The sequence below is a fragment of the Orycteropus afer genome, unplaced genomic scaffold, assembly GCF_000298275.1.
Source record: "Orycteropus afer afer isolate SDZICR_OR568_19922 unplaced genomic scaffold, OryAfe1.0 scaffold00097, whole genome shotgun sequence".
Classification (NCBI taxonomy): Eukaryota; Metazoa; Chordata; class Mammalia; order Tubulidentata; family Orycteropodidae; genus Orycteropus; species Orycteropus afer.
The window spans coordinates 8267118-8284092 of record NW_006921684.1 but is presented as its reverse complement, the minus strand read 5'-3'; positions in this window follow the sequence as shown (position 1 = coordinate 8284092).

Sequence of the window (16975 nt, the reverse complement as noted above, 5' to 3'; positions counted from 1 at the left end):
TCTAATTATACCTGTCACTTTTGTAGCCCATGCCCCAGGCCTGACATGGTTTCCCTTTCTGAAATCACATGGCTGTATTTGCAGACCAGTTTCTAGTTGATCTGGGTATTTTCTGTGTGACATGTCTCTTCTACATGACAGTTCAAAATTGTCCAGAGAAACACCATAACCTCTCTATAGAACAGACTCAAAACCCCAAATACCGACCACACAAATTCTTTCCCTCCTCTTCTCTCTCAGAGCCTCCTTTAAATTCACAGCCATCTCTCAAGGCGAAGCTCAAATTCTTCCTCCTCCAAGAAGTCTTTCTTGATCCCCTCCCCATCAGAGGTAATCCCTCTATTCCTATACTCCCCAAGTACTTTGTACCTTTATTATTTTAGCACTTACTTACCAGTGTCTGTCTTATACTAAGGTAATTGTATTCATGAGTTTCCTGTGACATTCTGAGCTTCTGAAGGGCAGAAACAAGTCTTATTTTTCTTTCTGTTTTCTGAAAAAACTAGTACAATGCGTTGCACATCGTAGGTACTTATAGTTGCTCCATGAAAGGAATTTCTATGTATTGCATTAATTTAGAAGTATGAAGGTTAAAAAAAAAAAAAAAGCAAAACAAAAACTGGTGAAGCAGGAATCATATTTTACCTATTTTTTTTTTAAATTTTCAACAGCAAAATGTTTTAATGTAGTGAAATACTTGAAATTGTTAGTTCACTTATAAATGCATTAAAGAATGCAAAAATACTAAGGTAGAAAACCAATTAGCCTTGTAATTTGTTCACATTGCCATTAAAATAAATTCAGTCTATTTAATCAATGTCAAGAATGAAATTTGCCAGTAGTATTCTTTTAGAAGTAAATGCTCCTTTCATTCACCCAATGAATTTATTTATAATGAGTCTCTACACACTTTAATTTGGAAGGAATGCATACTTTTAATGAAACACTCAGAGTATTTAATTAATCATTTACAACAAGCCATAAAAGACATGAAAAACCATCTTTTCATTTCAATGGCTATTTCCTAGCATAACAAACTTTTCCAGTCTTACCCAAAGCATAACTACAGTAATTTCTGTTACAGTGTTTTATATTTGCCAATTTCACCATCTCCTCATTCTTTTCTCCTTGAATGTTTTTGCGCTCAATCAATTAAACCAAATCAAAGGCTGCCAAAGTGATCTTGGTCTATCAGCCCCTCCCTGCTCCTCCCTCCATCTTACCTAATGTCATAACACCCTTCACATACACTTCTTAAAATCTGAAAAGTGTTCACTTACGCTTAAGCTTTAGATTTGTACAAAATTGTGATGTTTGCCTGATTGCCATTTTTCAGATCTCTTCTCTGTTCTGTTTTGTTCACTAAAATCAAACTCTTTTTGGATGACCTGTGTTATTTGGGCGAATTTATGCAAGAAAATATATTCTTTGGGACTATTCTGTTTTGTTTTCCCATTTGTCCCATTTCCACAACAGAGCTACTATAAAACAGTGAAGTTAGTTTGATATAGCCTAATGCTTGGTTCGGTAGTATAGAATAGTTCCCATGGAAAGAGGCTCCATTTTGTTTTAAACAAAAACATACTACAAAGTTCTGGAAATAAGCATTTATTCAGCAAATAGCCATTTATTATTTATTGACCATTTATTATAAAGTAGTTGCTGCTCTAAGAAGGCCTTTTGGGGAAAGGAATTAAGTTTTTCAATACAAGGTAGTCAATGCTGTAACAGAAACACATGCTAGGGTTCCCCAAAGAGAAACAGAGACAAAGGTTAAAAAAATCTATGGAATATAAGCAAGAAACTGCAAGGTTTTATGGAGAATAAATTGAAAAATAAACCAGACCTTAAAGAATTGAGAGTATAATAGGAAAGTTAGGATTTGTACTTAAAAAAAAAAAACAACTCACTGCTGTCGAGTTGTTTCCGACTCAGGGACCCCTCTTGGGTTTCTGAGGCAGTATTTATATGGAAGTAGATTGCCCAATCTACTTTCCGAGGAATGGCTGGTGAGTTTGAACCTCCAGCCTTCTGGTTAGAAGTCAAATACCTTAGGCACTAAGCCACCAGAGCACTTACATCCCCCCAAAACAGTTGCCCTTGAGTTGATTTTGAGTCATGGTGACCCTATGTGTGACGGAATAGAACTGTTCTCCCATAGCATTTTCAACGGCTGATTTTTCAGAAGTAGACCATCAAGCCTTTCTTCTAAGGTGCATCTGGGTGGACTTGAACCTCCAGTCTTCCTGTTAACAGCCTAGCACATTAACTGTTTGTACCACATAGCTCTGATATGATAAAGAACCTATTAAGGACCAGAAGAAAGATATAGCCATGTTACAGGGAGGTTGAGTTTAGATGAGGACATGAGGGCAATCTTCGTGCATTCAAGCTTAGTCTGGAAAAACAAGTAGAGTATAGACTTATATGGATGAGGAGGGTAAGAGAGAGAAAAGAAATATTAGTCTTGAGGAGAGTAGGACTGCGCCTGTGATATTATTCTGCTCTTCACTTTTCTGAGCAAACACCAGATACTATGCTATTGCCTTTTACTTTTACAAATGTTACTGTGCTACCAAATATGCATGACCTAACCAGCCCCTTGGTGTTTACCCCTTGGCCTCTTCACCTGCTACTAATTGTGAGAAAGCTCTCACTGGAGATACAGCTTTGTAGTGTTGTTGTTGTTGTTTGCCGTCGAGTCAGCTCCGACTCATAGAGACCCCTCCTTGAGTTTCCGAGGCAGTATCACTACGGAAGTAGGATTGCCCAACCTTCCTTCCGAGGAGTGGCTGGTGGGTTTGAACCGCCAGCCTTCTGGTGAGCAGTCAAGTGCCTTAGGCACTATGCTACCAGAGCCTCTTTAATAACCAAGAAATAAGCAGAAGATGGTACCACCTGAATGGTTTTCTCATTTTTCTCCACAAACTTATAACTCATATTGTTTATCACAATCAAACTGTAAAAAATGCACCAGGAGGGAATTCTGTTTTACAAAAGAATCCCTATGTTCTTGGCCCTCACTCTTTAAAGAAGAAAGAAAAACTGTAACACAGTGGCACAGAATATGGACTCAATACCTATTATGCAGCCACTAGACATATGTGAGGAGCACTGGTGGGGCAGTGGTTAAAGTGTTTAGCTGTTAACCAAAAGGTCAGAAGTTTGAACCCATCAGCTACTCTGTGGAAGAAAGATGTGGCACATATAAACTTTATGTAAGTATATTAAATAATGTAAAGCACATGCAATTTATATATTAGAAATATGACATTGAAGTTCAAATCATATTCAACATGGAAAAAAGGTGGGGGGAAGTAGTTACTGAATGTTTTGAGCAAAGATTCTGTGGAAGAATCTTGATCAAAAGGAAGAAAATGCAGAACATAAATTCAAATTCTCATGGAATCCAGACTTCTGGAGGGCTGGAATAACACCCCAAACTGTCACCCAGATAATCTTTAAACCTGAAACCAAAAACATCCCCTGAAATCTTCTTCAAACCAAAAATAGTTTCATTTAACTAGTAAAGAATGTCTGCCTTGAGCATTGTGATCTTTTAAGATGTATCTTTATGGGATCAAACTGATAATAGCAACTTGAAAGATCAGACAGGAAACTTAAGGGGCAGTGAGTGTATGTTAATGAGGGAGAACTAATTTGGAAAAGGAGAGTGAGAATGGTGGCAGAACTTGAAGAATGTAATCAGTGTCACTGAATTGTACATGTGGTAATTGTTTCAGTGGCGCATGTTCTGCTGTGTGTATTTTCAACAACAACAAATAAATGATATCTATTACAACACACACACACACACAAAACCCTAGGAATCACAACATTCCAATTGGCAACTTATCATATGAATGCACAAAACTAGGCATAAATAAAATAACAAAATAAAATAAAAACTATTTAAAAAGGGGGTCAGAGTAGGGACTCGATCCCTATTGTTTCCCACCCACTGAGGTTTTCTCCCACCTCTTCCCTCTGCCTCTACCCATGCTTGCTTTGTTCAGCTGGGAAGACCACCAAGCAGGAGCTCTTCTCTATTGCACAGTGAGTGCTTGATAAATATTTATACTAGAAATAATAATGATGTATATGGAAAATAATCACTCCATCATCTTGGAAATACAGCCACAGCCAAGAATTAGATGACTTCAAGCAACTCGGCTGTGCTCCACGGCAGATTAGGAGAGGAAGTGAAAAACTCAACTTGTTTGGGGATTTATGATGAGAAATTGTTCTGGTAACCAAAGTCTCTTGGATCCAACCCAGACTGGTAATCCCACTTGGATACATATTTAGGTGTTTTATCATAAATACAAAAAAAAAAAAAGAAGAAGAAGAAGAAGAAGTCTCTTTGCTTGGGATACTCAAAGTGTGTGCTATTGAATGGAATTACCCCTCAGCTTCCTCTTCCCGCCCCCCACCCCCACCCATGGGAATAAAAGGCAGGTTATGAGAGAAAAAACTGATGTCATTAGGGTATATACCCAAACTCCAGACATCAATTTCTCTTTGCGTGGGACTTTTCGTACCTATACAGAATACAAAATGTGCAAAAACAGCATAGCCTTTCTTCACAAACAATAATTTGATCTTCTCTCATATTATCCAAGTTCTCTTCATCTCTCTAAGGCCTTGTAAAATATCCTTCCCTCTAGGAGGAATCATGCCCAGCGGGGTACAGGCAAATGAGGATGAAATCTTTGTACCTTTAGCAACTCCCCTCTACATATGATAGCTATGTGCTTAAATGTTTATTCCCCCTATTGGTCTCATGTCTTTGCATCCTCTGCATCTAGGACTGTTTTTAACCATAGCAACAGTTGCTCAATGTGTCAGACTGCTAACTTCCTACCCCAATAACCTTTCCTCCCTTTTTACTTGGAATCAGAGCACTGATTTTTAGCTGGGCCCCTCCCTCTATATTTTTTAAATTTAACATAAATTAAATAGATTTTTTAAAAATTAAAATTGAAATTCCTGCTCATTGAGAAGAAGGTGTAGCCACTTCTCCAAGGATCTGATCAATGAGATAGATGTTGTTGTTGTTGTTAGGTGCCATGGAGTTGTCTCTGACTCATAGCGACCCTATGCACAACAGAATGAAACACTGCTCAGTCCTGCACCAGCTCAGCGATCCCTGCTATACTTGAGCCCATCACCTCAGCCACTGTGTCAATCCATCTAGTTGAGGGCATTGCTCTCTTTTGCTGACCTTCCACCTTACCAAGCATGACATCCTTCTCCAGGGAATGATCCTTCAACAACATGACCAAAGTAGGTGAGACGAAGTCTGGCCATTCTCACTTCTAGGGAGCATTTCAGCTGCACTTCCTCTAGGACAGATTTGTTATTCTTTTAGCAGTCCATGCTACTTTCAGCATTCTTTTCCAGCACCACAACTCAAAAGCATCAGTTTTTCTTGGGTCTTCCTTATTCATCATTCAGCTCTCACATGCATATGAGGTGATTGAAAATACCATGGCTTGTATCAGGTCCACTGTAGTCCTCAAGGAGACATCCTTGCTCCTCAGCACTTGAAAGAGGTCCCTTGCTGCCGACTTGCCCTGTGCTATACATCATCCGATGTCCTGACTGCTGCTTCCATTGGCATTGATTATAGAACAAAGCAATGTGAAATCTTTGACAACTTCAATCTTTTCTCCATTTATCATGATGTTGCTTGTAGGTCCAGTTGTGAAAGTTTTGTTTTCTTTATATTGAGATGTAATCCATACTGCAAACTGTATTCTTCAGTGTTCATTAGTAAGTGCTTCAAGTTATCCTCACTTTCAGCAACCAAAGTTACGTTGTCAGCATATCACAGGTTGTTAATGATTCTTCGTCCAATCATGGTGCCACATTCTTCTTCATATAGTCCAGCTTCTCGGATTATTTGCTGAGCATATAGATTGAATAAGTATGGTAAAAGGATACAACCCTAACACACTCCCTTCTTGATTTAAACCCATGCAATGTCCCCTTGTTCTGTTTAAATGACAGCCTCCTGGTCTATATGTACAAGTTTCTCATAAGTATAATTAAGTGTTCTGGAATTCCCATTCTTCTCAATGTTATCCATAATTTGTTATGAACCACACAATTAAATGTTTTTGCATAGTAAATAAAACACAAGTAAACAGCTTTCTGGTATTCTTTGCTTTGAGCCAAGATCCAGCTGACATCAGCAATGATATCCTTTGTTCCATGTCCTCTCTGAATCCAGCCTGCACCTCTGGCAGCTCTCTGTCAATATACTGCTGCAACCATTTTGGAATTAGCTTCAGTAAGATTTTACTTGCGTGCGATATTAATGATATTGTTCGACAATTGCCACAATCTGTGGGATCACTTTTCTTTGAAAGGGGTACAAATATGGATCTCTTCCAGTTAGTTGGCCAGGTAGCTGTCTCCCAAATCTCTTGGCATAACCAAGTGAGTGCCTCCAGTGGGGCATCCATTTGTTGAAACATCTCAATGGGTATTCCATCAATTCCTGGAGCCTTGCTCTTCACCAATTCCTTCAGTGCAGCTTGGACTTCTTCCTTCAGTACCATTGATCATATGCCACCTCCTGAAATGGATGAAGATTGACCAGTTCTTTTTGGTACAGTGACTGTGTATTCCTTCCATCTTTTGATGCTTCCTGCATCATTCAGTATTTTGCCCATAGAATCTTTCAATATTGTAACTCGAGGTTTAATTTTTTTCCTCAGTTCTTTCAGCTTGAGAAATGCCAAGCGTGTTCTTCCATTTTGGTTCCCTAACTCCAGGTCTTTGCACATTTCATTATAGTAATTGGCTTTGTCTGCTCGAGCTGCTCTTTGAAATCTTCTGTTCAGCTCTTTTATCTTGTCATTTCTTCCATTTGCTTTAGCTACTCTCCATTCAAAGGCAAGTTTCAGAGTCTATTCTGACATCCATTTTGGTCTTTCCTTCTTTTCTCATCTTTTTAGTGACCTCTTACTTACTTCATGGATGATGTTCTTGATGTCATCCCACAATTCTTCTGGTTTTTGGTCATTGGTGTTCAATGCATCAAATCTATTATTTAGATGATCTCTAAATTCCAGGAGGATATACTCCAGGTTGTATTTTGGCTCTTGTGAACTTGTTTTAATTGTCTTCAACATCAAGTTGAACTTGCATATGAGCAGTTGATGGTCTGTTACACAATCAGCTTCTGGCCTTGTTTTGGCTGAAGATATTGAGCTTTTCTATTGTCTCTTGCCACAGATGTAGTCAATCTGATTCCTGTGTGTTCCATCTGGCAAAGTTCATGTGTATAGCTGCCATTTGTGTTGTTGAAAAAAGGTGTTTGCAATGAATAAGTCGTTGGTCTTGCAAAATTCTATCATGCAATCTCCAGAGTTATTTCTATCACCAAGGCCAAATTTTCCAACTACCAGTGATTCTTCTTTGTTTCCAACTTTTGCATTCCAGTCACCAGTGGTAGTTAACACATCTTGATTGCACATTCAATCGATTTCAGACTGCAGAAGTTGATAAAAATCTTCAATTTCCTCATCTTTGGCTTTGGTGGTTGGTGCATAAATTTGAATAATAGTCATATTAACGGGTCTTCCTTGTAGGCATATGGATATTATCCTATCACTGACAGCATTATACTTCAAGACAGATCTTGAAACAACCTTTGTGATGATGAATGCCATGCCATTCCTCTTCAAATTGTCATTCCTGGCATAGTAAAGCATATGGTTGTCTGATTCAAAATGGCCAAAACCAGTCCATTTCAGCTCACTAATGCCTAGGAGCTCTGGTAGCATAGTGTCTAAGGCACTTGACTGCTAAGCAGAAGGCTGGCAGTTCAAACCCACCAGCCACTCCTCAGAAGGAAGATGGGGCAATCTACTTCCGTAGTGATACTGCCTTGGAAACCCAAGGAGGGGTCACTATGAGTCAGGTCTGACTTGATGGCACATAACAACAACAACAACAATGCCTAGGATACCAATCTTTATGAATTCCATTTCATTTTGGACAACTTCCAAAATTCCTAGATTCATTCTTCGTACATTCCATGTTCTGATTATTAATGGATGTTTGCAGCTGTTTCTCCTCAATTTGAGTCATGCCACGTCAGCAAATGGAGGTCTTGAAGGCTTTACTTTATCCATATCAGTATAGTTTGTACTATTCTGATGAGGCAACTCTTTCCCAGTCATATTTTGAAAGCCTTTTGGCCTAAGGGACTCGTCCTCCTGCACTGTATCAGATAATGTTTCTGGGCTATTCATAAAGTTGTGTAGTAATGTATCAGACAGTGTTCCTCTGCTATTTATAAGGTTTTCCCTGGCCAATTCTTTGAGAAGTGGGTGGCCTCTTCCTTCTTCCTAGCCTGTGTCAGTCTATAAGCTGCATTGAAACCTGTGCACCATGTGCAACCCTGCTGGCACTTGAAACACTGGTGGCACAGCCTCAAGCCTCACAGCAACACACAAGCCACAACAGTACAACAAACTGACAGACAAGTTTGTCTCCCTTAGCTGTTCAAAACTTCTCTGCCCTCCCCTTACCTGGACCCCTGTCACTGCTCTGCTCTATCGTCCCCTCTGGCTTTGCTTTCCCCTGCTTTCCTGCCTCTTGGGGGTGGAACCTGGGTCCCTCTGCTTACCTGTATCCCTGGCTGCTACTTTGCTCTGCTGTCCCCTTTGCTTGAAATTAGGTAGAAGCAGAAATATTATATGGAACTTTCAGGAAGTCCTCATAAGACCAAGGAGACATGTCATTCTCCCCACTGCCTCTCTTCTTGCTAGATGTGGATGTAATAGCTGGCTCTCTGGCAACCATATCACACCAGGGGATGGCAGTCAAATGTTGGAGTGGGGGGACCATCAGATACCTTTATCCTCAAAGTCTCTGTGAAGTCATATTTCTAGCCCATGACCACCTACTTCTAGGCTTATTTGATATGTCAGAGAAATATTCTTCTATTTTATCTCAGCCACCATTTTGGTATTGTTGATATTGCTATATAGATATAGGTGGATATACAGATATAGATATTGCTTTTCCTGCCATATAGTGCTTAATCTAATCATAAAGCACACATTCAAAAAATTGTTTTTATTAATTTATATAATTATGGAATAATGCCTGCTTTCTGCTTTATAATCATTTTTAATAACCATTAGTTCTACAATGTTGTGAGAAAAAGCTGGCACTGTTACAACCTCTACTTAGAGGCAGAGGAAAGAAAGACCCAGAAAGCATTCTGATTTGTCTATGATGTTTATAGGCAAGGAGAGGTTAAATTACAGCTGACTTCTCAGTCATTAAGCTAAAGAAAATTCCATTGTTGAACTACCAAGAGTTGCTGCCTCTATTTGACAAAAACTAAGAAGCTCTCTCAACACTGTGAGGTGGCTATACCTGGCCATGTCTATGTAATACAGAAGAAGGTTATGTTTTGTTAAACAACACTTGAAATGAAAGAGCAGTCACAGAGCAACATGCACTTGGCTGCCAGGAGCACGTCATGATGGGAGAGCCACTGTTGCTCACTTTCAGGCAAATTTTGCTTTCTTTTGTCTGAGAAACATAAGCAAAGAAAAGCTTTCTGAGAAACAAAACAACCAATAAAACCAAACATACATGACAAATTATACTGAGTCCATCACTCATGAAGCACCACATGAAGAACCTACCACTTAGAGCATCTCATAGCATTGCAAATAGCACTTTTCTAGGAGGGGTTTTGCTTCCTCTTACACGTTTCAGAGGTAGCTCTGGTAATGTAGTAGATAAGGCATCTGACTGCTAACCAGAAGGTCAGTGGTTCAAACCCACCAGCTGCTCTGCAGAAGGAAGATGAAGTGATGCAGATATGAATGCTAAATTGCTGTACTCCAGAAGAATTGAGTTTCTTACACATTACTCTCAGTATTGAAGTCTGAATGCCATGGTGACAAATCAGGTCTGACTATTTGCTTTGAACTCACTAGTGATACTAGATGGTATCACTACTAAACTAAAATTCAATAGACATTTCTTTTAGTTTTTTTAAAGAAGTGAATATCTTCCAGTTAATCAAGTTATATAATATGGAACACATAACAATTCCCTGCTCATGCATAAGGGAAACCAAACTCTTCAAGAGAGAATCAGGCCAGGAACTTTGAAATAAACAATTTTGTGAAAGGAATATGTTCCCATAGAGCAGGATTTTTCCAAGCCCTTCGAGTTGTACCATTTTCAGTAACTCCATGCCTTGGGATTTGGAGTTTGGGATATGCAGAGTGGATATGGTAGTCTGGGGATCACTTCATTACTAGGATTAGAAGATGTGAAATTTGGGTAGTGGTAGTGGTGGTGGGGTGTTGGATTCCTTGGGAGATTAACTGAATTTCTGCTTATTCAATAGAGCATGTCCTCACATTCCATACATACATTTTTGGCACTGCTCTGAGTCAATCAGCCAGCGTTCTTTTTATTGCTTTACCATATTGAAGAATTAAGTAATATCAAAAATGACAAAATAGAAAAGTAAAAGAGGTTCTTAGAAGCCAAAGCAAGACACAATGAAAAGGTAACACTGTGACAAATAAGAAATAAAGGGAAATAAACTTTGTGTAAAATATGGAGCAGAGCCTTATGCTTCTTTCTCATTCTTTCAATTCTAACATCTGTTATTATTGCTTTCTCAGTAATGATGAGAGTGTTCATGGTCCTAGGCTCTGCTAACATCAACCAATGTATTCTCAATCTGTGGTCAGGAAAGTTTTGGTATTGTACTTTTGCAAGAAGGTATATGTCAGCTTACATCTGTGAACAACAGATTTAAGATAATCATTATACATAGGCCATGTGTTTCTTCAAGGCTCTGTGTTCCACTGGAACACATGGCCACCATTTCAATGAATACAGTTAAAAGTGGGCTGTAATGGAATATTCATCTAAAGCTGTCTTCAACAAGAAATCGAGAGTGACCAGGTCCCAGTCTTTCAATGTCTATCATCACAGACTGAAGATCCTTCTGTGATTCTATCTTTGTCAACTTAGCATGGTGCCTTTGATCCTTTGAGTGGCCTCAGGCTTGTCATTTCATGGTCACAAAATGGCTTCCACAATTTCAAATAGCACATCCTTTCCCAACTACAACAAAGACAAGAAGATGGGGTGAAAAATAAATAAAGTACAAAGAAAGAATTCTCCTCTCAATTCTCACTCCTTTTATGAAAAAGCAAAATATTTCCTAGAATCCCTCAAGCTTGAAATGACCAGAAATGAGTTACGTAGCTAACGTTTGGAGCAAGATAAGGCTGGAAAATTGGATTCCTATCTGAAATTTGAAGTATTTATTACAGAAAATGTGCTGCTAGGCAAGAATAGGTAGGGGAGTTATGTTGTGTAGGCAACAATGTATTGTTATGATGAGTTCAGAAAGATTGCTGGGTAATAAGAGGAAAAATCCTTGCTGATGCAAATGATATGCAGGTCCTTATTGGGATGCAGAGCTGTCACATGACTAAATAACTCAGACCTGAGGGAATCAGTAAGGTCCTATAATGAAGAAAGTTCATCATCCCTGATCTGATCAATTCTCTATCTCGTCTTAATGCAGAAAATCATGTCACCAAGGAATTGTCTGGTTATGAGCTGAAAGACTAACCTTGTGTAAAACAAGGCTGGCTTTGCTATTCCACATGCTGCTTTTCTCCCATAGTTCTGTTTCTTAATTCCTTTGATCCCCAATGGGGTTCACTATAAAACTTAGCCATCACTGACACCCTGGGGCTCAAATGTTTTTCACTGAACCACAGGAGTTGAATATTTTTGCAGAATTTCCCATAGAGAAATTTCCCAACCCAACCCAGTCAATTCTGCTGTCTCCTCCTCCAGGGCCTTCAGTTTCCATTGAGCTCAGAATACTGCATTCAAAGACCTCATTTTATTTTTCTGCTTAGGATGAAAAGAATATTTTAAAATGGCCAATCCTTCAAGATTAGATTCATCCTAGTTTAAGAGTCTTAACTAATTCAGATGATCTTAACTTACACTGCAGAAACTCTCCAGTTCTTCTTCTTCTTCTTTTTTTTTTTTTTTTCCTCTCTCTCCCCTCAAACAATGTCTTGGTTGAGAATTTTAAATTCTTCCCATGCTAGGAATGCAAATATTCATAGCTCTCATAAGATGATCTTCCCTTAATAAAAGAATAGCGAGATCACCCACAAAACAAAATACTTAGTCTGGGTTCAACTTGAAGAATTAAAAATATTTGTATTATCTTGGTTTTCAATAGGAGTTGCCCTATGGGATCAAATCACTATTTGTCAGGGCTAATATCCCCACCTCCTGTTTAGCCAGAATCAAATGTACTAGTGAAAAGGAAAAGGAAAATAAAGAGGGAAAGTCAAGTCAATTGCACCTGGCCCATTGTGTAATATCCCACGCTGGACTGGGAGGTGGGAATTCCTTCTTGCCCCCACCCCCCACATGTGATCCATTTACATCCTGGAACATGAGACTTCATTTCCTTGTATCTTTTTTGTTCTAACTCACATAGCTTTAAATGCTAGTCACGCTCATAAAATTATCTAATCCTTCCTCAAATCCTACTCTATCCTGCCTCAGCTGCCCCCTGTGGTGATAAATGCCACAGACTGACTAGGATGGTTGGGTTAAATAGAAGTCGTTGATTTGCATTTCTTTTTCTCCTGTGTGTTTGTACTTTTCCATCTTCCAGCTACAGTGAATGTGCCCTGTTCTTACTTGAAACAAGCTAAAAAAGTAAATGCACTTCATTACTGACAAAATTTTTATCCCTTGGAAGTCCTCTTTTATCTTGATTAGTTGCACTTGTTCAAGAATTTTATTGTCTCCAACGTTAGCTGAGAAATAGTCTTTGAGGGGAGGTGAACAAACTAAACTAAAGTGGAACCAGGGTGTGGTGGGGACTATGACAGTCATCTAGAGCAGCCTATCTTGGGGTATATTCAGCACATTCTGCTCTTGATGGATGCTCTACCATAAAAGAGCTCTGTAGTCACATGAATGGGTCTTGCTGCATACCATGTCTATATGAACTACTAAATCATAACTCGAAGACTCTGAGAGCTTGGCAATAATAGAGAAATCCTGGTTATTTTTGTATAAACCCAGTATTTCCCAAATTCTACTGACTTTGAAACTCTATTTCCTAGGACCCTTATTAACTTCTTGTGGAACCAATGCTTGAGAAATACTGCCTAGACAATTTGAGTAAAACATCTTCACCTTCTCTGGACTTTTGTAAAATTTATATCTACAGGCAAAGAGTTAGAATTCAATAGAAAAACGAGAACAGTATTTGGGGTCAGAAAATCCTGGTTCTAGCTTAGGCCAAAGGACAAAACAACTCTCAGTTCAATTTCTTAAATTGTGATACTAAGATAGTACAACAATAAAGCAAAGAGTTTTGAGGAGAAGTAAAGTACTAGACAAATGGTGCTATTATATTCTACAATTTTTGACATTTGGAATATGTTGTATTGAATTCTTTGACTATTTATAAAATTTTCTGTTAGTAATTGGGGTAGAGTTACTACAGGAACAAATAACCCCCAAGTCTTTTTGTCTTGATATCATAAGAGTCTATTCCACCAACAATGTTCATTTCAGAAGTTCTGTTTGTGTAACATTCTTGGGTGGCTCTTTTCTAAGCACTAACTCAGAGATCAAGGTCTGTTCCACCTGTGGCTCCAGCACATTGTGACTTCAAAGTCACCCTGGCATTATCCAGCCAAAGTGTTGTAAGGGAAGCAGGAGCTCATGGAGGACTTTGAGATCAAGCCTGGAAGTGACATAACGCACTTCCACTCCCATTCCATTAGTCAAAACTAATCATGTGTTCCCTCTCAAAGGGGTTTTGGAAATGTAGTGTTTCTGTGTCCCATGAGGAAATGAAACAGACACTCAGCATTATCTCAGGCACAAGGTCCCATTTCCAGCCAGTTCATAGCCCTTCCATTCCTAACTCCATTCAAGCCTTAGCTCCCAATGATAATTTAAGTACAGTTCTTTTTCTCCCTGAATTGTTTACAATTACCTTAATCAGTTGACATTGGGATAGGGTTCCAAATCATTGTTCACAATTACAGAGAAAACACAGGGAAGATACCCTCATGGAAATGAGGGAGAGAGAACCCACATAAATATATCTGAACACCGACTACGCACTCTGCCAAATATTAAAAACTAACTGCAGCTGTGCTGAAGGGAACATAAATCTGCAGAGAGTGAGAAAGGCAATCAAGGAAGGAGATGAACTGACGACTATCTGAATCAATGGAAGCCAGGAGAAGTTCATGTGGGAAAGCTAAACTTTATGCGATATTTTTCAATAGCACATAATTCTCCTAATTGTAAAATAGATAAAATTTAGAAAACTCAGAAAAGTACAAAGCATTAAAAAAAATTATTCATATTTACCCTAATACCTGTCCACACTACAAACATCTTGTCTCTGCAGAGATGATAATAATTTACTTTTTTTGTGCAGCTCCTTCCAATCATTTTTCAAAATACACATTTCCTCCCCAAAAATATCATACTATAAAAGTTTTATTGCCCATTTAAAAAAAAAAAAAAATCACCAATATAGTCTGAATGGGATCTCTGGTGGCATAGTGTCTAAGGCCTTTGAATGTTAACTAGAAGGCTTGTGGTTCAAACCCACCAGCCACTCCTCAGAAGGAAGACTGAGCAATCTACTTCTATAGAGATACTGCCTCAGAATCCCAAGGAGGGGGGTCTCTATGAGTAACAACCAACTCAATGACAGTGAGGGTTTTTTTTGTTTTGTTTTGTTTTTGTTTTTTAAATAGTCTGAGTATTTTCCAATAATCAGAACATTACTCATGACTGGCTACATAGTCAGCCATGGTTGGACATAAACCAAACCAAACCAAACTCACTGCCATCAAGTCGATTCCTACTCATACCAATCTTTCCTTGGGTTTCCAAGGCGGTATCTCTATGGAAGTAGATTGCCTAGTCTTCCTCCTGAGGAGTGGCTGGTGGGTTTGAACTGCCAGCCTTCTGGTTAGCAGTCAAGTGCCTTAGGCACTACACCACCAGAACTCCTATGGTTGGACATAGTGGAACATAATTTTTCACTGTTAAAAGAAAAAGGCATCCATCTTTGAACGTATCTATGATTATTTTATACTCCAAAATGCTATAATAATAACTAACTTTTTTTTTTTCTTTAACTTTTATGATGTGCTTACCCTGAATTAAATTCCTTATGTGGAGTCCCTTGATGTCACAACAAGTTAAGCACTTGATTACTAGCTGAAAAGTTGGTGTTTTGAGTCCACCCAGAGGCATCTTGGAAGAAAGGCCTGATAGTCCACTTCGAAAAAACCAGCCTGGGAAAACCCTATGGAGTACAGCTCTACTCTGACACACATGGGGTCTCCGTGAGTTATAATCGACTCCACAGCAACTGGGAACTAAGGAGTTCCTTATATGCAATATTTTATATACTCCCCAGAATAACTCTAGTATTATTATCAAATTAGTTTTTATAGATGTAGAAATAGTGATTTAGAAAGGCTAAAGAATTTGCCCAACATAACACTGCCAGTAAATGGAAGCTTCAAAACTGGGATTTGAACCTAGATTGGGTAACTTCAAGTCCATGCTGTATCCACTGTGAAAATGCTCTGCCCCTGGAGTCCATTTAAATTCTCACTAGCAGATTAACCTCACATGGAAATTTGACAGAGTAATGAATGTGGCTTGAGAAGGGGCATGTATAATCAGGAGTAATGGTTTATGTGATAGCTTAGAGAAGAGAGAGAGTAAAGTTTTACGAGGGATAATACCTTTTGCCAGGCTGAAGTAGAAAATATGAGCTAGTATGTTCAAGGAGGTAAAGTAGTTTTAAATGAAGATCTACATGCCAAAGTTCAGGAGTTTTAAAACAATTATTTAAAGAGACAATGGGAGTGCCTGTCCAGTTGTACAAAGAGGAGTGATGTAAAAAAAAAAAAAGCTTGATAAAGATGTACTGTATTCATTCTTTGATTTCTGAAACTGGCCTTTGGCTTGTAGAGTGAGATAAGATGCATGTTTCAAAAGCACTTTTGGAGAACTTTCGTGGTAGGTTTCATCCAGTCTGACAATGCAATTTTCTCTATGTGAATGGAACTTTCTTCACAGTAGCTATAGAATTTGAAGGGCATCTGAAAGGCATACCCCTGGATATCTCTCCCATTTCCAGCCTCCATGAGTAACCACTTCTCTGAGTGCATTCCAAGCCCCAGATGGAAGCAGGGCAGGAAAGAGGACTGACAAGAGACAAGATTGTTGACCAGTGAAGGCAGAGCATAGCTTGCAAGGTTATGAGCACAAGCTCTGCCCTCAGACTACCTGGGTTCAAGTATTGGCCCTGCCATTTACAAGCATCGATACATTTGAACATGAACTGTCAAAAGAATGAGCAAGTCAGACTTAGAAGAAAAGAAATAGAATGCTTCTTAGAAAGGAGGATGGCAAAACTTTATCTTGCTTACTCTGGCCATGTCATCAAGAAAGAACAGTGCCTAGAAGAGGGTGTCATGTTTGGCAGAGTAAAGGGTCAGGAGAAATGAGTGAACCCCTCAGTGAGATGGAGTGACACAATAGACACAAGAGTAGGCTCAAACATAGCAAAGATCATGAAGATGGCAGAGGGTCAGGCCACACGTCGTTTTGTTATATACAAGGTCGCCATGAGTCAGAGCTGACTTGATGGCAACCAACAACTCACTAGCCATATGATCTTGAGTGAATTACCCATCCTTTAGGGGTCTCAGTTTCCTCAATAGGAAATAGGGATGTAACAATACCTACTTCGTGTTGTTGTTGTTAAGTGCCGTTGAGTCGTTTCCAACTCATAGCGACCCCATGCACAGCAGAACGAAACACTGCCCGATCCCGCGCCAGCCCCACAATCCCTGCTATACTTGAGCCCATCATC